The sequence below is a fragment of the Podarcis vaucheri genome (assembly GCF_965113315.1).
Source record: "Podarcis vaucheri genome assembly, chromosome: 5".
Lineage (NCBI taxonomy): Eukaryota > Metazoa > Chordata > Lepidosauria > Squamata > Lacertidae > Podarcis > Podarcis vaucheri.
Genome location: NC_138763.1, coordinates 84,955,367 through 84,967,926, shown reverse-complemented (window position 1 = coordinate 84,967,926; position 12,560 = coordinate 84,955,367). Strand labels below are relative to the sequence as shown.

The following is a 12,560-nucleotide window of genomic DNA, read 5'->3' as shown; positions in this document are numbered from 1 at the left end:
AGCAATGTTATAAAGGTGTATGTAAAAATGGATTGTTAACAGGTGAGAATCCAAAGTTATAATATATTATGTTAAAAGACTAAGATAAAAACAAAGAGGGAAAGAAATTGCTGAATTAACTAACTGAATTTGAATACAGTACAAAAAAGGGAGGTGAGAGGAGGTCAGGGAAACAAGGACATGAATGTAAGGTATGGAAAGACTGATGTATTTTTTAAAGTGTTTTTTATCTTTTTTGTATTTTGTATTTTTTCTTTTCTTTTTTATTTTTTCTTTCTTTTTCTTCTTTTTTATTCATGTAATTCTTTTCTTTGAAACCTTAATAAATATCATTTTTTAAAAAATGAATCTTTGGAGATGTGGGGGATACAATAAAACATTTAATTCACTCACTTGTAATATGCGTACAATTTGAGCAAATAAATCTCCCTGCTCACAGGATGAACAAGACAAGCTTACCTTCAGGTGTACATTCGCTAGAAAATATGAATCATAGAATCATAGAGTTGGAAGAGACCACAAGGGCCATCGAGTCCAACCCCCTGCCAAGCAGGAAACACCATCAGAGCACTCCTGACATATGGTTGTCAAGCCTCTGCTTAAAGACCTCCAAAGAAGGAGACTCCACCACACTCCTTGGCAGCAAATTCCACTGTCGAACAGCTCTTACTGTCAGGAAGTTCTTCCTAATGTTTAGGTCAACTACTCTCGTAATAATGTGTGATTTGGCGGGGGAGTGCAGCTAGCTCAGGTGTACATCAGTCATGCAAACGCTAATACTATAAAATAATATTGTTAATTTGCTAGGGTGATGGCTTTCAGACTGGCTTCTATTGAACCCTAGGGGTCTGCAGAAGCTCATTATCAATAAGAAAAAAGGAGGACTCTGCTCCTAAGGGGTGGCTGGCCTCTAGCCAATGATGACAAAGCTGTTGATCATGCAGACGATCTTGCATTGATCACTGCAAGATCTATGGCTTATTTCAGATGCAGGTGGTTTGCTTTCATGTGATTACTGTCATGTGATGGGAAGAGTGGGAACATCCTTCCTGGCTCCTGCCCCTCCATCACATCCCCACCACCAAGTCCCATTGCCTTCTGCTCTTTGGAGAAGTAGGGCTGCAGGAGGGAGCCTGCTTCATTCGTGAAACCTCATCATACAGTTTAGAACCCTCCAAACAACTAAATGGATGGCTCTTTTATTCTGAAGGCATTTCAATAAATAATATTTTTTCGGGGGGAGGAGAAATATTGCCCTCTCTTCTCCAAATATTTATCATTTATTCCTTAGATGCGGCAAGAACCTTGAAAAATAAAAACCTTCATAGCTGCAGCAAATTCAATAGACTTGGTTGTGGTTTTTTTACAGTTATTTAGGGTCCTCGTTGTGAACAGAGAGAGCACCTTAGGGTGTTCACCAGAATCTTCTGTAAGACACACAAGTTCTGTTGTGGATGGTGCAAAGGAAGATTATAAACCACTGTGTTTCCAAATAAAAACGCCCAGACATTTTCTTGTAGATATGTACTTCACTTTAACCACATCTTCTGAAATGGCTGGTTCTTTTTAAAATCCACATTCCTTGGAAATTTGGCCCGGAATCGCTACATGGAGATTTATTTCTTAGGTGGGGATATGGACAGCTGAAATGTCTGAGAGCTTTTAGATGTTTTCATCTAAAATTGTGCCAATGCGGGAAGGAGACTAAATCTTCCAAAGGCTGGGATTTATTGCCATAGTATAAAGAGGCTTTCTGCTTCTTCTGCTTCTACTTCTTCTTTTAAAAAAAGATGACTGCAGTTGTGATGGTTCTAGGTAGGTATTTGTTTTTGCATAGGGTACATCCCTGTTAATCTACTGCAGTCAGAGAATCCTTTAGCTGGAGAACATTGTCTCCTAGAGCTGGGATAGGCAAACTGTGGCTTTCCAAATGTCGCTGAACTACAACTTTCATCATTCCTGACCACCAGCCATGCTAGCTGGGGATGATAGGAAATTGTATACAACATCTGATGGGCCGTAGGTTCCACAAACCTGCCCTATGGTGCTTGTTTTTTCCTAGAACTGTACGAATGACATTCAATGTCAGGACACTGCTGCATGGGAAACCACATTCACTTAAATATCTATATTTTGCCGAAGAATTGATGCTTTTGAATTATGGTGCTGGAGGAGACTCTTGAGAGTCCCATGGACTGCAATAAGATCAAACCTATCCATTCTGAAGGAAATCAGCCCTGAGTGCTCACTGGAAGGACAGATCCTGAAGCTGAGGCTCCAATGCTTTGGTCACCTCATGAGAAGAGAAGACTCCCTGGAAAAGACCCTGATGTTGGGAAAGATGGAGGGCACAAGGAGAAGGGGACGACAGAAGATGAGATGGTTGGATAGTGTTCTCGAAGCTACCAGCATGAGTTTGACCAAACTGCGGGAGGCAGTGGAAGACAGGAGTGCCTGGCGTGCTCTGGTCCATGGGGTCACGAAGAGTTGGACACGACTAAACGACTAAACAACAACAAAATATTAAAGAAGCCTATAGGGTATATACACTCCAGTTCTGAAGAGGAAGATCACACATTTCAAAGGAAAATGAGGTGTGTGTACATTTTGGTCTCTCTGTATTAAAGATTGGGTTCGTGGTGTGGCACTGTCTCTAGGATAAGCTGATTAAAAATGATCCCTGCACACCTACAGTTTTATTAATTGTCCAAGAAGTGGAAAACCATCTGGGAGCTTTTCAAGAGATGCCACTGAATGCTGCTGCTCATGGAAAAGAGGAGCATCCCACCAGGATTTGATGGAGAATATCATAGTCCATCTGGGCAGAGCTCCAATGGCATTGCCCTTGCCACATTCAGGACTTGTTCCTGGCCCACCCAAGCCAGCCCTCTCTGCCATATATTTTCAACAGGCTGTCACTGGGCCCCTGTCTAGCTGTAGAAAGCAAAGTCCATTGGGTAGCTTATTTGGAAGGCTGTGAAAGGTGAGGGATGGTATGTTTCTATATTTTGAAAGGTTGTATGAGGTATGCAGCAGGGAGTGGAGGAGACAAAGTCAAGTGAGGTTGTGTGTTAGCATTTATAAGACTATGCAAGAGTGTGGGGATGTTCTGGAGGATTGTCTGCAAGAATATGGCTGTGGGTTTAATTTTCTTATTCATCTTTGTTCTTGTTTTTTATTCATTTCAAACATTTTTATCCTGCCTTTGTCAGGCTCAAAGGGGTTAACATAAAAACAGAATAGTTATAACCCAACGATTCAACAATAAAACCAACAAAACCATAAGCCATTGGATTACTTTTTTAAAAAATACCAATTGCAAAAACAAACAAAAATGGTTTGTTTTATGTTTGTATTAATTTGTTTTACAGAAAACGTTTTCAGCATGTCCTCCCTCAAATGATCTCAGGGTTGGGTGCAGCCCGCAAAACAAAACAGCATAGAAATGCATGAATGATCCCACAAAAGCAATAAAATAATGACAACACAACTTTTTACACCAAAATCTAAAATGATCTACATAAAGCTGACTAGAGTTACTAAACCAAACCGGCAAAAGCCACATGAACAAACAAATGGGTTTTCAGTTGGCGCTGAAAAAGAACGGAGCGTTGGCGCCGTGTGGAGCTCTGAAGAGAGCGAGTTCCAGAGACAGGGGGCCACACAGATAAGGCCCTTCCCTGCATAGCTAGACAGTGTATCTCACAATGTGGCAGCCCACTCAGAAGAGCCTCAATGCACACCATTCCTCACAGGTGATATTCTTCCCTTACAAAACAAACACACTTGAAGAAGACCCAATGCACAGAGCACACCTGATCAGGGGATTGGGCCTAACCTCCTTAATCACTTTTTTAAAATGATATGTGAATAAAGCATAATTTTAATTCTGCTGGCCTCTTTATCCCCCAAGCCCTCTAATTATTACATTGCTTACACCGTGAGCCCTTGTGGGACAGAAATGTGCACATCCAGAAAGTTCCTGTAATCAGCTCTGAGCCTATGAGACTTAGAGCTCTATGAGCCTAATACACAAATAAATGAGTACCCTTGGGACAGATTGGGTTCACATACAGGTAGCCCGTCTCTACTGTGGTTCATAGGAAGTGAAGAAAGGGTGGGATTTCTTTTAAGAAATTCTGAACCTTCACACCAAAGTTACTGATTTAGGAGTCATATTTGAGAGATACGGATAAATGAAGTGGAGGCTTTTCTGATTGCTGAGGTTAGAGATGGACACCCTGCTTTCATTCGCTGTTAATTTTGCATGCATTCAGTAGTGAGTCCATTCTGCCCTGTTTTCTGAAGATTGGGGTGTTTTTCTTTAAGATTCCATTTAAATTTTATGCATTTTTGTAAGCATTTTCCGGAAAACAGAGTTGCATACATTTCCCACTAAAAAGCACCCCCTCCAAAAAAAGAGAGATGCATTTTCCCCACAATATGTGCATTTTTAATGTGTTTACATGCAAAATTTGGAGAAGTGCACAACCTGTTAACTGTGCTCCAATCATCATAGGAATCTGGGCACTGCAAATTAGGATGGGTTTCCTTTACTTAAGATGTGGACCAAATGAAATTCTCCTCCATCCTTGAATGGGAGCCTGGGGCCAAGCAATGCTTGAAAGGGGTGGATTAAAGTTTCCCGATAGAAAATATTGTTGTTTTTCTCAAACCTAATTGAAAGAAGTTCTTTACTTCTCAGTAATAACATTACAGCATTCAGATTTCTAGCCAGAGCAGACCCAGCACTTTAAAGTTGGAAGATGCTTCTTTGTTTCATCCGAACATGGAGAATGTTCATTTATTTACTGCTCTCAATTAATAAAAAATAGTATGTACATGCTTCAGAGCATCTTATCACCACTGCAAATGTGGGACTTCTAAGTTGTGAAGTCACTTAAATGCGTAATTGCTCGGTTCAGTGATGACCTTGTTCAATGTGTCATGTCTGGATGTATCACCAGTCGGGCATCATGTCGCCAACAGTTTGTTTTCTGGCTCAGAATATAGAACAAGTTCCTGCGCATGCGTGATCAGTTACTTTTCAATAGCCACTCCAAATTTCATTTACTTGTTAATCCAAGTTCTGGTCACTGATCGCAGTTTAGGCAGAGCTGTGGAAACCCTTCCAAAGGCTGATTTTTAAGACTTTGGAGAATGGTGCAGTTCTTGTATTGCCGGCACATGGCATAGCTCAGGAAAGCACCCAGGTCTTGAGAATAAGAGAGCTGTGCAGCTTAAGCGAAGCTCCTCAACTAGGATAAAGTGACGTTCAAGCAGAATTCCTTTATATTCTCTCTGTAAACCAATCCACGAGGCTGTAGTTAGTGCTAGAGGCCCAGGTGGGGCAGAGCTCTTACCAGTCAAGCGGGCATATGATTCTCTGCGAGTTCTCTGAGCGGAGTTAAAATCCAATAATTATCTTGAACGGAGTGGTTAGATCTAGTTTCATGGCTTCTCTTCCTTGATTGCTGGTTTGCTTGTGGGGTATCCTGCCTTCTCTTCAAATTAGTAAGCTATGCACATGACCTCACAGGCACTGGAAGAACATTGCATCATGCTGGATGCAAACCCAGAGCAAGAAGGATCCTTAATTCACACAGTCCTTTTCATGTGCCAACATGGACTTCAGTGGGTTTTGGCACTCAGCTCAATAGGAATTTGCCTATTAGCTGATGTCACGGCGAGGCACTCGCTGTACTACTTCACCACAAGCAAAAATTGCAGCATGGATCATCGATCCAGCTGAGATGTGCTAAAAGGCCTGTGAAGGCCAAAACATCCATGTGTTAATAAAAGGTTTAGCTGGAAACGGTTAGCTAAATATGCCACCTACCTTCATATCATGCCCCACTCTGGTGATCCCTCTGGATGATTGGGGGGAAATGCAGAATAAGCTGGTGGGGGGGTGTAATAAGAGGAGCCGCTCTGCATATATATTTCAATTCTCATACATCTGTAAACAGCAAAAACAATAAACAAGTAACTTATCTGACAACAGTGTTATATTGATCCCAGTTAAATAATCGTTTACAGATTAGGTGTGTTTCACAGTTAGGTGTGTTTCTGATTTATTTATTTTTAATAAAATTTTTATTGGGTTTTCAGATTTTATATTGACATTACAAACACAGAAAGACAAAGACAAACATGCATAATTTCAAGTCCTTACTTTCTTAACCACAATCTTGGACTTCCCCACATCACCCCTTTATACATCCTAATTCCAATAGTTGGCTCAGCAAGTTCTTACTTTCATCTTCAAAATATTATTATAGTCCTTTTTTTTAACTTAGTTCTTCTTAATTAACCAATTTCAACTTATACAACAATTATAGTCTTAACATCCTTTTCTAAGGTCGACCTAAGTTCCCTTTCACAAATTTCCCAATTTTAAATATTGGTTACTAAACACAAAAATTGAATATCATAAAATTCTCTTCCTTTTGGATTCAGAAGCTCTCACCCCCCCCCCTCTTTCCCGGTTACGATCCCCAAAAGATGTCCACAATATCAGTTCTTAGCCTGAGGTGTGTTTCTGATTTGATCCTGGAATGTCCCTCTTTTCCTTAGGACGTCCCTAATTTCAACAGAGAAATTTTGGAGGGTGTGGAGTTATGCAACCCCCAAGCCAAGGAGATAAGTAATTATATAACCTTGAGAAGACATCTGAAGGGAGCCCTGTATAGGGAAGTTTTTTAATGGTTAATGTTTGATTATGTTTTTATATATGTTGGAAGCCACCCAGAGTGGCTGGGGCAGCCCAGTTGAATGGGGAATGATGGTGATGGAACAGGGCATCCCTATTTCCATCGGAGAAACCTTGGAGGCTATTTGAAATTGTATTGGGGGTAATAGCTTATAGCAGAGATGTACAATAGCATGTGGAAGGTATCTAGGAAATGCAATGACCCTCAGTGTTCTTTCCTATTGGTTTTCACAGACCACTCAGATTTATACCCTTTTTCCTTTCCTGAAGATGTGTAAAAAAAATGCCGACTGGTTAGTACCTTCTCAACAGATGGTACTTCTTCAAATTAGCTGTTGCCTTCTCTGTTCTTAAATATGTTTTTGCTATGCTGGAATCGTTCAGAGCCCCAATGCCATGGGCATGCAACAGTTCATGCCACCACCTTCAGTGAGGCCTAACTGACCTCAGAGAATTGGGGGGGGGCAACCTCAAATTCTAAAATATGGACACATGCACAAAGGAGGTCTAGGTTTGAAACACCTCAGGAAATGATTCCTTTAAGGAAATGGGAAAGTTTACATTTTAAAATACTTTCAGCATCAGTAATGGTAAAGGTTAAGTCCAGTCAAAGGCATGCAACACTCATCTTGCTTTACAGGTCAAGGAAGCCAGCGTTTGTCCACAGACAGCTTTCTGAGTAATGTAGTCAGTATGACTAAACTGCTTCTGGTGCAACAGCACACTGTGACGGAAACCAGAGCGCACGGAAATGCTGTTTACCTTCCCGCCGCAGTAGTACCTATTTACAGTGGCACCTCGGGATGCGAACAGGATCATTTTGACCGTCTGCGCATGCGCGAGCAGCGAAACCTGGAAGTAACGCGCTCTGTTACTTCTGGGTCGCCGCGGAGTGCAACCCGAGAGCGCTCAACCTGAAGCATATTTATCCCGAGGTATGACTGTATCTACTTGCACTGGTGTGCTTTCAAATTGCTAGGTTGGGAGGAGCTGGGACAGAGCAACGGGAGCTCACCCTGTCTCGGAGATTCGAACCGCCAACCTTCTGACTGGCAAGCCCAAGAGGCTCAGTGGTTTAGACCACAGCGCCACCCACGTCCCACCCATCAATAATGACCTCCTGTGCGTAGGAGGGTTGAAGATCATTTCAAATGTGACCATACGTCCTCCCTCCTGGAGTCAGCAGCACCAGAAATAATCAAATGAGATGCCTTCAAAAAGCAGGGTTTTCTTTTTCTTTGATGACACTACAGTTTTTGGCATGGGGGGACACTTCTGATGCTGTCGACACTGCTCCCGCCCCACATTGTGCAGATGGATAGGGATGGATGTAAGGGACTGGCAATGGATGGCGGTGTTGGCAGACCCTGCCTCCAGAGAGTGAACTGATGTTCCCTAAAGCATGCCTGCCCACCGCCCAATTCAAAGTCACCTACGTGGGCACCAGCTTACAAAGCCTGTAGCGCTGCAAAAACATGACTCAGGCTTTGATCACCCTATTTTATTTGAGGAGCAGATGCCTGGCACAGGAAGCATGGTTTTAAGATAATTAATTAGAGTGGTAGAACGAGATAAGTACAGCTTGATGATGTGCATTGTTTGTATTAGAGGAGACATGAATTGATTTGACATTCCCGGAATATGGTGGTTGGAAGATGGTGAAGTGTGATCCTGCTGTGATGAGCAGGTACTTTCATATGTTCCCTCCATGTTCCCTTGTTCTTTCAGAAGAATCTGTTTGCAATTATAGTTTGCAGTTCTGCTTGCTAGGTGGAAACATTTTTCTCAGTAGGTTTCATGATAATGTATCACAGAAAAACAGTATGCTCATTCCATTTTATATAATCCCCCTATCATTTAACAGACTTTTCTTGGATTCTTCATTTAGGAAGTAAAGTGGATGTACTATATGAATATTCAAAATCTTTCCCCTTGAATTTTCTTCCTCTTAAGAACATAACAACTTAGGCACTGCCTCTGCTAGAACAGACCAGCCAGGTACTCCTAGGAAGCTCACAAGCAAAGCATGAGATAGCCATGTTTACCTTTCCAGTAACTAGCAATCAGAGATAGAGTGCCTTTGAATGTGGAGGCTGAATTTTGCAATCAGAGCCAACACCCACTGACCTCCATGAAGTTGTCTAATCCACTTAGAACATCAAGCCACTCCTCAGTTTATCCCCTCCTCCAAGATTTGCTTCATAGCTGAATGTTTTTGAATTTAAACCCCAAGTCTACAAAGAATCCCTGGTGTAGCCTTTCTCCTGTGTTGTCCTCGCAGTGATGTCATAAAGCCACTTATGTTCTCCAAGTCTCCATATATGCAGGTAGATATGGAGCAAACAGGTCTGAGACACCTGACCTGAATGGACAGTGGTTATCTGATGTACATTGTATGCACATCCAGCTCCAAACCTGTGTTGAAATGACCCCTTGAGAAACATTTGCCGGTATTTAGCCTAAACTGGTATTGCTGACACTTAAACCCATTCTTCTCATCTGAAAATTATATTAAGGGCTACTTGAAAACTGCTCTTATGCTTTCCTTTATCAAAACGTCTGTTTATGTAGGAGATTGGTTACTGGCAGAGAATACAGTTCTGGTACAGTCCTCTCCCTGACTTTCTGGCTTTCTACATATCAAGATTTGTTTATGTTTTTGTCATGGAGGATTGTTGGAACCTGCAACTCTCATCTGCACTGTGAAATGGCGCACTCCAAGAATAGCTGTACCTGGTCTTTTTGATTGGTTTTCTTTTGTAAAAAAAAAAACAACCCATGAGGTTCCCTCATATATCATATATTGATAAAAATGCCATGGGTGCCAGCACAAAATGGCTGCCATGGGCAGCAAAACAAGAAGCAACAGTAGTCCATACCAGTGAGTACAGTCACAGGGACTGTACCACCTCACCTGTTCCTTGTGTAGACCAGGCCTAGTTGCTTCTTCTCCATCATTCTAGAAATACCAATTTGGCTCCAAGGCTGCACTTCTGGGATTTGCAGGCAGCAGTGCATTGTGAAGGGCATGACCAATGCTTACAACTCTATCCATACAACAAAGAACCCCAGAGCCAGACTGTTTAAAAGCATACTTTAGATGACTCAGACTTCACAAGGAACACTGCTCTTCATGGAATTTCTGCTGGTGTTTTCCCCATGATATGATCTTAAAGAGGGAGAATACTTACTTTGTTGAAGTATTTGTTATCCTCTGAGCCCTCAGAATGTGCAATCTTGTTTTCCTCCCTTAAACAGATTTAATGTGGAATAACAGACATCTGTTGTTATAAAATTTACTACTCACACAGGATGTTATAAAAACAACAAGTGGAACTGCCTGGAAAATGTAAGTTCTTCTCTTCTTCCTTTAAAAAAGCATATCCATTTTCTATTTTTGCTCACAGAAAGGGAAACATTTGAAAAACCACTTCTTTCCTGATATTTTGTTGGAGGACAGCTATTCTTCCAGTGAGATAATGTTCTGAGTTTTATAGTATTAAACTGGAACACACAAGAAAGAGGCAACAGTGAAATAAATCTAAATGAATGAGGCAACAGAGTGGTTTCACGTCTAACCTCAGAAGCTTTATGTGTTTCTTGTGTAGGATGTGATTTTCTGAACGCCCATGAAATACATTTTCCTTCTCTTCTCCTGTACTCAAGTGTCTGTGCTTGCAGCTGGAGACGATCCATACTGCAGGGGCTTGGATTAAAGCTGTGTGTGCCTCAGGTCAAATCCAGACCAAGCGATGCTGCCATTCTAGTGCAGGGACCCTGCCGAAAACACGGATTTTTGTTCAAACTCTCCCTACTAAGCCAAGGGAATGGACAAGAATGAAGTGGTTAGAGAGCAGGCAGGAGAGTAAGCCTTCCTCCGCTGTTCAGGAGTAGCACAAACTCCTGCTGCTCATTGCATTTCATAGATTATACTCAGAGGACATAGTCCAGTCTCCTCTGCTCCCTAATTTTCTTGGACATTGGAGGGCCAGGCCCCCTCCCAAAAAATATTGGTGGGGGGCAGAAAGGCTCGCCCCCCCCCCAGGAGTTGGCACTCCTGCTCACATGCTTGTTGGTAAGGTGGGCTCTAAATGCATGCATGCATTAATTAATTAATTAATTAATTAATAACTCACTTTGACCTTGTCATGCCAACATGCAAGTGCTCATTTTACGCACCCAGTCTCTCGTTTTCGACTATACTGGCACAAAATTCCCTTTCTACACCAGGGTTTTTAAGTTTGAAAAAAGTTTTATTCCTCAAAGGGATGTCCTTAGCAACTGCTGATAGGCACTTCTGAATAACACACATGGAAGTGTTCTGAGAGAATGGGGTTTACATCCCACTTCTGTGGCTGAATTCTAGGCCCTTGTAGTTCCTAAGACCATCTGCAAGTGGAATATGTGGCAGACCCATGCTTACGCTTTCGCGTATGGATGGGAGGCTAAAGCAACCTTTGCTAACCTGGTGGCCTCCAAATGTTTTGGACTGCAATTCCCACCATCCCCAGCACAAGGACAATGTTCTTTTTTCACGATTAAGTGCAAATACAAATAAAACATTAAGGAAGTTTCTATCATCCACTCTTCTGCTACAGCACAAGATGAAGTCTCACTGGGAATCACAAGTGTGCTGTTGCTTTTAGTGAGTTTCAGAAAGTATGTTCGCTTTTCAAAAATTCTCAGTGCTTTCATTACAAGTGTACCCCTGTTGTTTCAATGCTGCTCCTTGTGGCATTTTCTTTCTCCAGTTTCCCTCCTGTTCTTCGCCACATTTGACTTCCTTGTCATTTGATCCTGTGAGATGGGATCCTTCTTAATGAGGGTCCTGGTTGCGCGTGGGCCCCTAAGCCACCCCCAGTGGGAGGGTTGTTGCCAGGCGTGGCCCAAGCCTCAACCGTTGGGCCCCGGGATCGCGCCAGGCTGTTTGGGCCAATCGGGCCAGTTGGCGCAATTCCTGGGGCTTATAAAAGTGGCTGCACAGCATAACTGGGGGAACTTGCATCGCGCTGCCGAACACCCGCCCTCCCTCCCTAATTTTAGGTGCTGCTGCTTTGGCCTTGCTTTGGATTGGGTCGCCTGCTTTGGAGCAGGGGCTGGGTAGGAATTTTTCCATTTGGCAGATTGGATGTAGCCACTTGGTTTTTGCCTACCCCTTTAGCAATCGTCACAACTTTGTAAGGTTTGGCGGTTAGGGATTGGCTTATTGAAGTGTGTGGGAGGGGAGGTGCGGCCATCACCTGCCCCTCCATGAATAAGGGTATTCCGGTAAAGGAATCTGGGGGTCCTGGATCTTGCCCAAAGTCCACTTGAGGGGCTAAGGCCATGCCAGGACCACAGGAACCCCAGAGTGAGCTTCGTTGGTCTTCATCGATGTTGCTCCCTCGTTTGGTGTTTACCCTTACAGACTCCCAGACAGAGAGGCAGGAGTCAGTTATAGACTGTTGCCAATGCCTAAGCCAACACCACTCACTTTGCTGTAATCAATAAAGTTTGCCTAAATTTTGCCCAATAACTTAAACTAAAATTACATGTCAGTGTGAAGTTATTTTCAGGGGAAGGGCTTGAGGCCCTCAGGGCGCAACTAGGTGACGCGTATGATGTCTCTCAATGACTTCACAGTGGCATACTTGTGACGGCACCAAGGACAGTCTGATTGGCTGTGGTGACCCATGTGACAATGTTTATGAGTGTCCATGGCGCCATCACAGGTATACTACTGTGATGTCATTGAGACCAAAGGGGCTGTAAGGTCAAAGACAAAGAAGGCAGCAGCCTGTGGGGCGGGAGAGAGAGAAGAGCAACGAACAGCAATGAAACACTGAATATTCAGCAAAGTGATTCATTT

The 12,560-nt window shown here is 42.7% G+C and overlaps 1 long non-coding RNA gene across 1 annotated transcript in view; it reads right to left on the bottom strand.

Annotated features, from left to right (window-relative positions):
* The window catches only part of LOC309533638, a 30,847-nt gene extending 18,498 nt beyond the window's left edge, over positions 1-12,349 (bottom strand). Inside the window, exons 1-3 of the long non-coding RNA XR_014220366.1 lie at positions 12,244-12,349; positions 9,904-9,961; positions 5,840-5,959 (exon numbers count right to left, since the gene is read on the bottom strand). This is a non-coding gene — a long non-coding RNA (uncharacterized lncRNA). The remainder of the gene's footprint in view (positions 1-5,839; positions 5,960-9,903; positions 9,962-12,243) is intronic.
* Positions 12,350-12,560: the final 211 nt, after the last annotated feature.